Source organism: Moschus berezovskii, chromosome 8 (assembly GCF_049115385.1).
Source record: "Moschus berezovskii isolate FMDL1 chromosome 8, NW_MosBer_1.0, whole genome shotgun sequence".
Classification (NCBI taxonomy): domain Eukaryota; kingdom Metazoa; phylum Chordata; class Mammalia; order Artiodactyla; family Moschidae; genus Moschus; species Moschus berezovskii.
Genome location: NC_142467.1, coordinates 100,737,586 through 100,751,671, shown reverse-complemented (window position 1 = coordinate 100,751,671; position 14,086 = coordinate 100,737,586). Strand labels below are relative to the sequence as shown.

General features: G+C 50.3%; 1 protein-coding gene across 41 annotated transcripts in view; it reads right to left on the bottom strand.

Annotated features, from left to right (window-relative positions):
• Positions 1-14,086, bottom strand: part of IER2 (immediate early response 2) — a 37,336-nt gene that overhangs the window by 12,161 nt on the left and 11,089 nt on the right. For 24 of the 41 annotated variants that reach the window (XR_016038104.1, XR_016038103.1, XR_016038107.1 and 21 more), the window contains one exon: positions 5,066-5,156. The gene's annotated coding sequence lies outside the window, so the exon portion shown is untranslated. Of the gene's footprint in view, positions 1-2,992; positions 3,205-5,065; positions 5,157-7,061; positions 7,149-14,086 lie in introns of all 41 variants that reach the window. The other 17 variants (XM_055431100.2, XM_055431101.2, XM_055431102.2 and 14 more) reach the window with 4 other exon arrangements.

Below are 14,086 nucleotides of genomic sequence, written 5' to 3'. Positions count from 1 at the left end.
GGTCAGGGACACTGAAGCATGAAATTGGGGCACATCTCCAGACCCAGACAGTGACAGGTGATGGCACCAGGGAGGGGCAGGGAAAAGCAGAGGAAAGGGAGGAACAGAGAGACAGGAGGTAGGGTCCCATGACTGGTTAGATGAGAGGGTGGTGGTGGTTCACGGGATGTTTCTATCTCAGCTGTCAGCTCTGGGGGGTGGGGCAGTGGTGGGGATTACTCTCAGATCTAGGCTTCCTCCCTGTGATCCTGCTGTGCCTCCATTAGCCTGCCTATCTCAGTGCTCAATCCCATACCACCTTGAAGACTCAAATGTCCCCTCCCCGGGGGTATCCCCCCATCATCCCCTCCCTAGTGTTAATCATCAGAACTTTCTGCATGTCCCCGCACCCCTCCAACACGGACTCCTTCCAAACTCTTTGCTGTGCCAACCAGGAAACAGCCCCAAAAGCCCCAAGTCAGCAACAGCTCACATTCAGGTCTCAGGCTCCTTTAGAACAGGGGTCTGCAAACATCTGGAAAGGGCCAGACTGGAAATATTTTCTGCTTCAAGGGCCAGGCTGTCTCTGTTACAGTGACTCAACTTTGCTTTGTAGCATAGAAGCAGCCCAGGATAATAGGTAAACGAATAAGCACAATTGTGTGTCAGTAAAACTTTATTTATGGGATTTCCGTGGTGGCCCAGTGGTTAAGAATCTGCCAGTTCGATCCCTGCCGCTTCCCACTGAACGACTAAGCCCAAGCTCCACAATTCCGAAGCCCAGGTACCTAGAGCCTGTGCTCTATAATGAGAGAAGCCACCACAATGCCCCCGCTAACTGCACCTAGAGAAAGCCCATGCACAGCAATGAAGGCCTACCTATGGACTCTGACTTTTTAGATAATTATTAATTTTCTTTTTTATTTATTTGACTGTGCCAGGTCTCAGCTGCAGCACCTGGGATCTTCCATCTTCATTGCAGCATGAAGGATCTTTTAGTTGTGGTATGCGGTATTTTAGTGGCTGCATATAAACTCTTAGTTGCAGCATATAAACTCTTAGTTGGGGGATGTGGGATCTAGTTCCCTGACCAGGGATTGAACTCAGGCTCCCTGCCTTGGGAGCACAGAGTCTTAGCAAAAGGACCACCAGGGAAGTCCCATGCACATTGACTTTTTAATTGAAATATATTTGACATATAACATTATATAAATTTAAGGTGTCCAACATTTGATACATTTATATAGTATAACTGACATATATTGTAATATGGTTGCTATTATATCCATAATGAGAACCTCTGTGAAAGTGTTGGTCGCTCAGTCATGCCCAACTCTTTGTGATCCCATGGACTGTAGCCCACTAGGCTCCTCTGTCCTTGGAATTCTCCAGGCAAGAATAACGGAGTGGCTGCTGCTGCTGCTAAGTCACTTCAGTCGTGTCCGACTCTGTGAGACCCCATAAACGGCAGCCCACCAGGCTCCCCCATCCCTGGGATTCTCCAGGCAAGAACACTGGAGTGGCTAGCCATTCCCTTTTTCAGGGAATCTTCCCAATCCAGGGATCAAACCTGGGTTTCCTGCATTAAAGACAGATTATTTAACGTCCGAGCCACCAGGGAAGCCCATTAGCACCTTGATGATGTTATATAATCATCATTTCTTTTTAGTGATGGAAATAGTTAAGTTGCTAGTCTCTTAGCAAGTCTGATGACTATAATACAACATTTCAGTCTATATTTACTCTTCTGTCCATCTGTGGAATTCTAGGATTTATTTACTACTCACTCCAAGTTTATACCCTTCAGCAATGTCTGTTCTATCCCGCCCCCCCCCTCCGCAGCTCCTTGGCCACTGAAATTTGAATTGCAGATCATTTTCAAGTTGTGAATTGTTTTTTCCAGCCATTTGAAAATGAAAAGGCCATTCTTAGTTCACTGGCTGTACAGGAACAAGCAATAGGCTGCATTTAGCAACCAGGGCTGCGGATGACTCCAAAACTATCTCTTGCCCACATTTGCCCCTTATAATAGTGTACATCAGGGAGTCTTGGGTATCTTTATAAGGGCACTAATCCCATTCATGAGAGGCCCACCTTTATGACCTCATTCCTTTCCAAAGGCTGTACCTCCTAATACTATCACTGTGGTGGTTAGAATTTCAATATAGGAATTCGAGTGAGGGGGTGGAGACACAAACCTTCAGACCACAGTTGTGAGTATCAAGGGTTTTTTTAAATTATTATTATTGGGAATTCTCTGGTGGTCCAGTGGCTAAGATCCTACACTCCCAATACAGGGGGCCCAGTTCAATCCCTTGTCAGGGTACTAGATCCCACATGCCACAACTAAGAACCACTGCAGCCAAACAAATTAAAAAAAAAAAACAAAAAAAAAAACTGCTCTGAGACACTGCCTTGACACCTGGGATACCAGGTCACTTCATCATGGCCACAGTCAGAAGGCAGAAAACTCCTAAGCACTCCCAGGGTCCCCAGCTGCCCAGGAGGAACAGGTTGGCAGAGGCCAGGTGAGGGGTTTTCCAGCAACAAACACAGACCTCCCTTCCACACCTCCATTGGGAAGAATATTCAAACATGTCCCTGACTGTCTTTCTCAATTAGCCATCACTCTGCTCTCCCCCAGCACTCTCTCCTTCTCTCATAACCCCAGTGTGTTTTCTTAAAGGTGTTTACCTTTTCAGAGCTTATCAGTGTATTTAAGCATCAAATATTGCCTGTCCCCACCTCCTCAATGGAAGGACAACCGTATGGACAGTCCAGAGATCAGTCAGGAAGAAGTCTGGGTTGGAGCTGTCATTGTTCAGTCGCTCAGTCGTGTCTGACTCTCTGCTACCGCATGGACTGCAGCACGCCAGGCTTCCCTATGCTTCACCATCTCCCAGAGTTTGCTCAAACTCATGTCTATTGAGTCAGTGATGCCATCCAGCTATCTCATCTTCTGCTGCCCCCTTCTCCTCCTACCCTCAATCTTTCCCAGCACCAGGGTCTTTACCAATGAGTCGGTTCTTTGCATCAGATGGTCAAAGTATTGGAGCTTCAACTTCAGCATCAGTCCTTCCAATGAATATTCAGGACTGATTTCCTTTAGGATGGACTGGTTTGATCTCCTTGCAGCCCAAGGGACTCTCAAAGAGTCTTCTCCAACACCACAGTTCAAAAGCATCAATTTTTCTGGGTTGGGTGGTCATAACAATTTCACTCTGCCTGTATAGTGAAAACACACACCTCAGATCGGGACTAGAATCCATTTTTTGTTTAAATATATGGATCATTTTTTAAAGTATTTAATGAATTTGTTACAATATTGCTTCTATTTTGTTTTGGTTTTTTTGCTGAGAAGCACATGGGGTCTTAGCTTCCCGACCAGGGATCAAACCCACAACCCCTGCACCAGAAGGTGAAATCTTAACCACTGAACAATGAGGAAAGTCCTTGACGGTCTTTTTTTAATATTATTTTTATTTATTGGGCTGCACTAGGTCTTAGCTGCAGCACACGGGATCTTCAATCTCCATTGAAGATTTTTGTTTTGGCAGGTGGGATGTAGTTCCCCGACCAGGGATCAAACCAGGCCCCTTGCACTGGGAGCACAGAGTCTTAGGCACTAAACCACCAAGGAAGTCCACCCCCACTGTCATAAGGAGATCAAACCAGTCCATCCTAAAGGAAATCAGTCCTGAATATTCACTGGAAGGACTGATGCTGAAGCTGAAGCTTTGCCACCTGATGTGAAGTGCCGACTCATCAGAAAAGACCCTGATGCTGGGAAAGATTGAAGGCAAGAGGAGAAGGAGACCATGGTTGGATGGCATCACCGACTCAACGGACATGAGTTTGAGCAAACTCGTGGGAGATGGTGAAGGACAGGGAAGCCTGGTGTGCTGCAGGCCATGGGGTCACAAGGAGTCAGACACGACTGAGCGACTGAACAACATCAAATCCATTACAGTGAGCACACAATGAGGCTCAGGGTCCACTGGAAATCTCATCTTCCAGCATCTCACACCTAAACACTTCTAAAAAGTTTATGCTGTGGCCTCAATGACAACATCACTCTTTTATTTCTTTTATAATTGGATTTAGTTAATTAATTTATGCTCTGGCTGCTGCATGCAGGCTTTCTCTAGTTGCAGCACATGGGCTTCTTATTCGTGGGCTTCTCACTGCAGGGCCCCCCACACACACGCTGCAGAGTGTGGGCTCCAGGGCACACAGGCTTGGCAGCTCTGGCATGTTTCCCCCAGACACATGGGATCTTCCCAGCCCAGGGATCAAACCTGTGGCCCCTGCATTGGCAGGTAGACTCTTAAAAACTGGACCAGCAGGGAAGTCCTATGTCATGCTTTCAAAGGTTGTGCCCTGCTCACTTCCCTCCTGTCTCAACAGAACAAAAGCAGCCCCAGATATGAGGATGACTGCTATCATGAAACAAAACAAAAAGCAACAAGCGTTGACGGGGACATGGAGAAACTGGAGCTCCTGTGCATTGTTGACAGGAATGTGAAAGAGTACAGCCACTGTGGAAAACTGTACGGAGGTTTCTCAAAATCTTAAAGATGGAATTACCACACAACCCAGCAATTCCAGCCAAAAGAATTGAAAGCAGGGTCTCGAAGAGAGTACTTGTGCACCCGTGTTCATAGCAGTATTGCTCACAACAGCTAACACATGGAAGCAATCCAAGTGCTTGGAATTACCAAAATGTGTTATATCCCCACAGTGGAGTATTATTCAGCCTTTAAAAGGAAGGAAGGAGTTCCCTCGTGGTGCACTGCATAAGAATCCACCTGCCAATGCAGCAAACACGAATCCAATCCACGGTCCAGGAAGATTCCACATGTTAGATTCCAGCAGCAAAGTCCGTGCGCCACAACCACTGAGCCTGTGTGCCCCACAGCCTGCTCTCCATGCCAAGAGAACCCACAGCAATGAGAGCCCCGAGCACCGCAGTGAAGAGTCGTCCCCACTCACCGCAACTAAAGAAACCCTGTGCAAAGCAAGGAATACCCTGCACGGCCAAAAATTTAAAAACTAATTAAAAAGAAGCTATTGTCTAGGGACTCACCTGGCAGTCCAGTGGTTAAGACTCCACGCTTCTCCCGTAGAGGGAATGGGTTCCATCCCTGGTTGGGGAATTATGAATAAGATCCTGCATGCTGCATAGTGTGGCAAAAAAAAAATTTTTAATAATAATAATAGATACATAAAAAGAAAGGAAATTCTGACACATATTACAACTTGGATGAACCTTGAGGACATTCTGCTAAGTGAAATAAACCAATCACAAAAAGACAAGTACTGTATAATTCTTATAAGCACTTTTATCAAGTACTTAGTCAAAATCACAGAGACAGAAAGTGGAACGATGGTTTCCAGGGGCTGAGGGGAGGTTAACAGGAGAGTTAAGAGGTACAGAGCTTCAGATTTACAAGAGTTGTGGGGCTGGGACTTCCCTGGTAGTCCAGTGGTTAGGACTCCGGGCTGCCACTGGAGGGGGTAGTTCAAACCCTGTTCAGGGAACTAAGATCCTGCATACTGCACAGAACAGCCAAAAAGTAGGGGGAAAATGGGGTGGGGTGGGGGGTGGGGAGGAAGAGTTGTGGGGATAGATGATATAATGGTTGCAGAGCAATATAAATGTATTTAATACCACTGATCTGTATGCTTAAAAAAGAGCTAGGATGGTAGATTTTTGTCATGTGTATTTTAGCTCAATTTTTTAAAAAATGGCACATGAGTCTGAACAAAGTCCAGGAGATAGTGAAGGACAGGGAAATCCGGCAAGCTGCAGTCCGTGGGGTCGCAGTCCATGGGGACACAACTGAGCGACTGAACAGCAACATTACAAAGCAGCCAGAGGTGAAAGGGCATGGCTGTATAAATGGAATTTACAAGGGCTGAAATATATGATTTTTATGTTTCAAGGAATAATCTTTTGTTTTCAACTGCTTAAAATATATCAAAACTGAATTTCCTTGGTGGTCCAGTGGTTAAGACTCTGAGCTTCCATTGCAGGCAGCTCAATGATTTGATTCCTGGTTAGGGAACTATGATCGAACGATGCCCCAGGCTATGCCCTACAACCAAAAATAAAAACGAAAGAAAAACAGAAAAAAGTGTCAAAACCATTCTGAACCTGAGGGCTGTGCGAAGAGGAGCGGAGCGGATGTTCTCCCCATCCCCCCTCCATCCCCCACCCCTGCCACTCCCCACTCTGAGCTGGGTTGTGGTTTGGGGACTCAGATCCAGTTCACCTCTTGCTTTCCTGCACATCGCACGTCTGACGGGGAACAGACTAGGCTGTACAGAAAGCTGCATCGATGAACACACGTGTGCATGAATATGGGAAGAGCACGCTCCTGCTTTGCAGCCAGCCAGACCAGCAGGCAAACCCGGGTGGCGCCTTCTCTTCTTTCCTGAGCAGCCTCAGGAAAACCACTTAACCTGTCTGGGCCTCTGGCCAGTTTTCAACTGTAGCTGATGCAGCATGGCGCTGTGCAGGACACACCTCCACTTCTAGGACACCCCCTCCCCCATCCTCCCTGCTTCTGCCCCGGGAAACCAGGGAGCTCTATAAGAGGGGGCTCCCTCTCTACACGGGCTCACTCCTTACTGCCACCAGACCAGTGCCTGAGACTGTGCCCCACCACACACACGCCCTCATCCTGGCCTAAATATATTCCAGCCTTAGAGATATTCCATGCCCCACAGATATTTCTGTTTTCCTGCCATAGCCTAGTGCCAAGGAAAAGAAAAAAATCCCACCGGTGGGGAGCAGGGAGGGAAGGTGGAGGTGGTATGCAGGGGAGTGTGAAATGCAGCCTCAAGGGTGCTGGTTTTAATGGGGGTGCTGGGAAGGCTGAGGATCAGGGGGACACCCCACCCCGCACCCAGCTTCTCTCCTGGTCTCTGCCGCTCTGAGTCACCACTCTGGCAGTTGCTGGCCGGGAGCCAGGGCTGGGTGGGATGTGAGGGCAGCAGTTGGGTGGGCGGGGAGGCCTGCTTTAGCTTCTGGTTTCTTCTCCACACCCACGAGGGCCCTTGGGTCTCAGAACACATACCCGGGCAACACCCAGTAAATCCGGACGCCAGGTCAGGGCTCCCCACACCTTCTGGCTCCTGGCGTGTATCTGGGCCATTGCCCACCTCTGGGAACCAGAAAGGAAGAAAAACTGGCCTGTCTCCACCCACCAGGGCCTGGGGAACCAGCACCCCATGGCCTAGAATGACAGTCCCACTCAATCTCTCCGCAAGATGCCAGAACCTGCCAATCACCTCCATCCTCAGAACTCTACGCCTGCTTAGTGGAAAACACACACAGACATACACGCGCGCGTGCACACACACACACACAGTGATACATTGCAGGCAGGCACCTATGTAAAGAGGCAGGGCAGTCACAAGTGGGTGGTGAGTCTGCCCTCCACCCCACACCAACACGAAGCCACATCTGGGGACATTATTTGCTGCCATGATTGTAGGAGGTGGTTCTCCGGTACCCAGTATAGGCAGATAGGATTGGGGCAGGGGTGGGGCGGGGGGGGCCTGAAGAAAGAGAACCAGACTTCCTTGACAAAAGTGAAGTCATTTTTAGCTTAAGCCATTTGGGGATTTTAGCCTGGCCATAAGGCTTGAGACCCTTGAACAGGTCTCAGTAATCAATGATCTCTAGGCAAGTGAAGGAATGCAAGAACCTAGTAAAAGCAGGCAGGAAACAATTGTTCAGCCATAAAACAGTCCTAGTTCCTCCTGAACAATCTGATACAGGTCTTTGAGTTCTGCAGGAACTAAGCCCCCCTGCCCCAGGGTGGAGGATAGAATGATTCTGTTGGCGCTCCTGACCTGAACCAACTAAAGCCTGGACTCTATTGATGTTTAGTCCCTCATTCCTGTCCGACTCTTTGTCACCCCATGGATTGTATGTAGCTCACCAGACTCCTCTGTCCATGGGGTTTTCAGGCAAGAATTCTGGAGTGGGGTGCCATTTCCTTCTCCAGGGATCTTCCCCACCCAGGGATCAAACCCAAGTCTCCTGTATTAGCAAGCAGGTTCTTTAAAGCTGAGCCACCTGGGAAGCTTTGGCCCAATTCGATGCTGTGTTCTCCTCTGCTCAGGCCAGCTCCTGAATATGCACGTATCCTTAGCTTAAAACTTCCCCAATTTTGCTGGTCTGGGAGACACAGCTTTGGGAAAGCTCCCTGGTGTTCTTCAGTTCAGTTCAGTCACTCAGTCGTGTCTGACTCTTTGCGACCCCATGAACCGCAGCATGCCAGGCCTCCCTATCCACCGCCAACTCCCGGAGTTTACCCAAACTCATGTCTATTGAGTCGGTGATGCCATCCAACCATCTCATCCTCTGTTTTGCCCTTCTCCTCCTGCCTTCAATCTTTCCCAGCATCAGGGTCTTTTCAAATGAGTCAGCTCTTCACGTCAGGTGGCCAAAGTATTGGAGTTTCAGCTTCAGCATCAGTCCTTCCAATGAACACCCAGGACTGATCTCCTTTAGGATGGACTGGTTGGATCTCCTTGCAGTCCAAGGGACTCGCAAGAGTCTTCTCCAACACCACAGGTCAAAAGCCTGGTGTTCTTACTTGCTGCCAAGTATTAAGACGTTCCTCCCCCGATCTTTGACTTGGTTGTATCTTTCTTTTTTAAAAATATGTATTTATTTGGTTGCCTCGGGTCTTAGGATCCTTGTTGCACATATGAGGTCTTTGGTTGCTGTGTACACTTCTCCAGTTGCAACTTCTCTCTCGCTGTGGTGCATGGGCTCCAGAGCGGGGTGGGGTGGGGGTTGTTATTGGTTGTGATTTGGACTTAGTTGTCCTGCAGCATGTGGGATCTTATTCCCCCCTCAGAGATAGAACCTGAGTCTCCTGCATTGGAAGGCGGATTCTTAACCACCAGACCACCAGGGAAACTCCTTGGTGGTGTCTGGCTTGATGCCCAACCAAGAAGTGAACCCAGTTTTCAGGTAACACTAGTGGATGGAGGCCAGGACTGCAACCCAGCATTCTAAGATGCACCAGGCAGTGCCCCCATCATTCCCAACAGGGAACGATCCAGCCTCAAAAGTCGAGAGTCAAGAAACTGGCACTTTTTGGCTATCTAGTAAAGACTACATATTAGCAGGCAAGCTATCCAAATTCACTATGCCTCAGTTTCCACAATGTGAAATGAGGATAAGGCAATAAATCTTTGTGATGATGACTCCAGAGGTGAAGTGCCTACAGCAACAGCTGTTGTGAAGATTGTCATTCTTAAGACCTACAGATCTGGGATTTCCCTGGTGGTTCAGTGGTTAAGAATTCACCTTCCAATGCAGGGGACTCAGGTCGATCCCTGGTCAGGGCACTAAGACCCCACATACATCGGGGCAACTAAGCCTGTGCACAACTAAAGAGAAGCCCTCAGGCCACAACTAGAGACACCTGTGCGCAGCCAGTGCTCCCACACGTGGCAATGAAGATCTCCCATCTGCAACTAAGACCCAACGCAGCCAAATAAGTAAATACTTTTTTTAGAAAAAAGCAAAGGACCATTTAAAAAAAAAAAACCTTAGTCTCCAAGTCTCTCACATATCCGAGTTCAAATCTGAAATCTGTATAAGTGCTATCACTGCCCGTCTCAGAGTCATGGGACGACAGACAGATGAGCTGCTGGGGCACACAGCCTCAGTGAATGTGGGGGACACAGGGGCACCGAGTGACTCTCACTGAGCTCAGAAGTGTCTGAGCCTAGAAGGGACATCAGCGAACAAAAGACCACCTGGCTGCTGGGAACTACAGATGCCATGGCAACGGGGCAGGATGGGCTCTGCTCCAACAGGAGAGAAGGCTTGGGGGAAGGACGGTGCTGGCCTTGAGCATAGAGCAGGGAGCCTGAGAACCCGGCCCATCTGATGGGTGGCTGGCAGGAGGATGGTTCTCACTGAGGATCTTTCCCCAGCTTTCTAGAATGTATTGGTAGCTGCAAGGAGGAAAATTCACCAAGAGCTGGGATACTAGAGTGATTCAGGACAATCGGAGGGAACCTGGGCCAGAGGGTGGGCAGAAAATTTCCCGGGGGGTGGTGTGTGTGTGTGTGTCTGTGTGTGTCTGTGTGTGTGTACCTGCTGGGCCCAGACTCAACCTCAACTCAGGGTGTTGAAAAGACCCAGCCTGCCCGCCAGTCCACCCAGTCTGACCAGAAACCCAGGTAAAGCTTGGGACATGTGGCCCTGTGGGTGCACACTGGCTCCAGCCTCCCAGCCTCCAGGGACAGGGCTGGCTTTAGTCATAGTATAACCACTGGAAGATTGGGCAACAAGTATGCCCCACCCACAGATGTCCGGAGAGTCGTGAGAACGGGGACAAGGTAGGGTGGCCAGGGGAGACAGAAGAACGAAGACAAATGCGCGTTAGTGCCTGATGACTGCAGAGTCCCCAGGGGCCCCCTCTTGCACACTCCCTCCTCTGTGGCCCCACCTCCCAAGCAGCAGCCCTGAGATGCATAGCAGAGCAAGGGAGGGGAAGTACCCTGCCCTGGCTAAAAGGAAGGCTTTGGAGATTTTGGGGCAAGCCCCATCTCACAACCTCAGTTTCTCCCTCAGAGGGATTTTCGTGGCAGTCCAGTGGTTAGGGCTCCATGCTTCCACTGCAAGAGGCATAGATTCCTTCCCTGGTCAGGGACTAGGATCCCACAAACCAAAAAAAGAAAAAGAACTGGTTTCATCCCCTCCCTTCTCAGAAGGTAACACCTAGTCCCAAACAACAGGAGAGTACTTCAAAAATCCAAATATCTGTTTATAAGGTGATATCCATGGGGCTTCCCTGGTGGTTCAGAAGGTAAAAGAATCTGCCTGCAATGCAGATCCAGGTTTGATCCCTGGGTCAGGAAGATCCCTTGAAGGAGAAAATGGCAACCCACTCCAGTATTCTTGCCTGTAAAATTTCATGGACAGAAGAGCCTGGTGGGCTACAGTCCATGTAGTAAAGAGCCAGACACAACTTAGCGACTAACACTTCATAAAGGGCAGCCAGAAGGCAGCAGGGGATTATCTGAAGGTGGAAGCTGCACACAGCCCGGGGGTGGGGGGGGAAAGCTCCACCCCCTGCCCCACGTTGAGCTTCCAGGAGGAGCGGCAGCCGGTAGGGTCCTGGCAGTGAGTAATTGCAGGCTTGTTTTGGCCTTCCTGGTGGCTTGAAGCCAGGACAAGGTTCATTCCGGAAGGGCGGGCCACAGCAGGGGAGGGGGGAGGGTAGGAGGGGAAGGGGAGGGGGGTCTGAGAGGGGAAGGTAGAAGCTGGTCGGCAAGGGGGTGGGGGTGGGCCTAGCCTGGGGCTGAGGGAGGGCTGGTCTCCTGTGGCCTGTGGCCTCCAACACGCACCTAACAGGGCTAGCAGCCTCTCATGGCCCTCCCTGTCCTCACCCTCCGGTCTAAACGGTGAAGCGGTGAGCCATTTCCTGTCCCAGACACCAGCAAGGGCCCCCACCCCCAGCCTGAAGCAGCCTTTCTAGTCTAGCAGTGGTTTGGATTTGCTCAGTTAGTAATAATCATCAAAAACATGAAACAACAACAAACACTCAAACTCAAACCCAGGGAATTCCCTGGCGGCCCAGTGATTAGGGCTCCATGCTTCCACTGCAGGGGGCACAGGTTCGATGCCTGAACCCAGGTCAGGGAATTATGATTCTCTAAGTTGCAAAGTACAGCAAAAAAAACCCCACAAAACACCCGAATACAACTTCATCCTCATCAAACCCCTGGGCCGAGCATGCACAAATAGGCCCCCAGGGATGTTTTCACCAGAAGCAGGAGAAAAGATGGTACAGAATTACCCAGCAAGTGGGTGTGAAAAAGCTGAAGCTGGAGGGTGAAGCCAGTGGGCAGCAAGCACAGGAGGCCAGGAGAGAAAACACTGCCTGGTGGTGGGCAAGAGATCTGGGCAGTGGATCTCATCACCCTGAGCTCTCTTTCTTTATCTGTGAACCAGAGGTAAGTTGCTGCATATACATAAGAAAAGTCCACCTAACCATCCACTCCGTCCTCCATCCCCAAATCCAGGAGAGAAAGAAGAACAATGGGCTTTGTACTACACAGAAGTTTGCTCTGTGCCTCAACTCCCTCATCCATAAAATGGGGTTAGTGAAAGTGCTGACCTTAATTTCGATCGAAGTTTGGGGCAGGGTTTTGTGGTTGTCACGTCCAACTCTGTGACCCAAGGACTGTAGCACACCAGACTTCCCTGTCCTTCACTATCTCCTGGAGTTTGTCCAAACTCTTATCCATTGAGTCAGTGATGCCATCCAACCATCTCATCCGCTGTCGGACCCTTCTCCTCCCACCAATCTTTCCCAGCATCAGTCTTTTCCAGAGTCAGCTCTTCACATCAGGTGGTCAAAGTATTGAAGCTTCAGCTTCAGCATCAGTCCTTCCAATGAATATTCAGGTGGCACAGTTTAACTAAGTGAATATGTATACCCAGCAAAGCACCTGGCTGGCAGTTAAGTATCAACATACACTGTCTCTTCGGAGAACAGGGCATGTTATCTGGTCTCTAACCGGAAGCCCCTGGGGTTGGATGCAGAGTCTCCCTTCTGAGGCTCACAGAATCTTCTGAGGATGCATCTCAGGTTAGCTCTGTAAGCACAGTGGACTTTGCATGAAGCCTCAATTAACAGTAATTAATTCCCCAACATATATTCCCAGGGCTCCTAGGAAGGGCAGCGTGTTTCCAAGACCCTCAGCTCAGCTCACTGCCACTCTGGCCCCTCAGGACCACCTGGTGCTCTGATCCAATGCTTGCGAGAAATCTTAAACTGAGGGGAACCGAGGTGCAGCCCACCTCGGGAATGGCTCAGGAGCCACAACCTCGAGCTCATCTAGCAAGGCAGTTCTGCAGGATCACCTGGGATGCCTGGGTCCCCCGCTGGGCCAAGTTCAGCCCCAGAGATCTCAGGATTTCTAACCATACTGCATCCCCTGGGGGCACAAACCCCAGCCACAGAGGGGAAAAGAAACTCCCAGAGTGACTCCGCCGTGAAGGGCAAGGTCTGCATTCGCCTCAGCACTTCCTGATACTTTCACAAACAAGACAAGGAACAAGAGAAAATGCAGTGCATTTGCTGACTTTGTCAATTCCCTCGCCTGGCTCCCCCCTGCAGCCAGGTCCCCAGGGAAGGGTTTAACAGGAAGTGCCTGGCGTCTGGGAGCCACAGAAGGCCATTGTTCTCCAGCTTGTCCCCTCCCTCTAGTCCAGGAAGACCCTCCAGGGAACCCCTTCAAAAGGGCCAGGCACTGTGTCTCCAGACTGCAGGCCAGCCTGTCGGGAAAGCAAGCACCGGAAAAGGAAACCCGCTGGGCGCGGGCTGGGGCACAGCTGTCACCGCAGAGTCTTAGGGGGTTTCCGAGGAAGGGGGGGTGCTCAGGCTTACCCGCCCCCGGGGGGGCAACCCTCCCCCACAGCCCCCATCTGGATGGCAGACGGCATTGATCTCAAGCCTTTAGGTACAACTTAAGCTCCTGTCTCCCTCCACCCATTTCCCCCACCCCCAGCATCTCTCTGTTGGAAAGTTTCACACCCCACCCCTTCTCTGATTTCAGATCTCTCTTCCAGGCACTAGGCTAGGACTTTTTCTGATTAGCAGATTTGGATGGGGGGCCAGGGAGGGGGGATGGTTCTGCTTTGGCGGGGCAGTCTGGATTTGGGGGCACAGAAGAAGGCAGAGAGCTGTGAGCAATTCCCTAGGAGACCCTGGGGGGCATGGAGGGTGAGGGCGAGCAGCTGGCAGCCAGCTGTGGGTGGACAGGCTGAGGGGGAAATTAAATAGTGCCAGTCAGGTGGTGGGCGGAGAAGACAGGACCCCAGGGGGCCTCCGGGGAGCTGCCTAGGTATAGAAGGGAGGGTGGCCAGACTCTGAAGGCTAAGATAGCTTCTTAACTGAGAGTCAACAATGTACTGGGGAAGGGGTGCTGATCTGAAGCCAGTGGGGCCGGGAGGCTGGAAGGGAGAAAGAAAGAAAAGGGCAGAGAGGGGAGGCGGAATGGGGACCCAGGGGGAATTTCTGCTGGGAGGGACTGCAAGAAAGGGGCAGGCAGAGAGCTG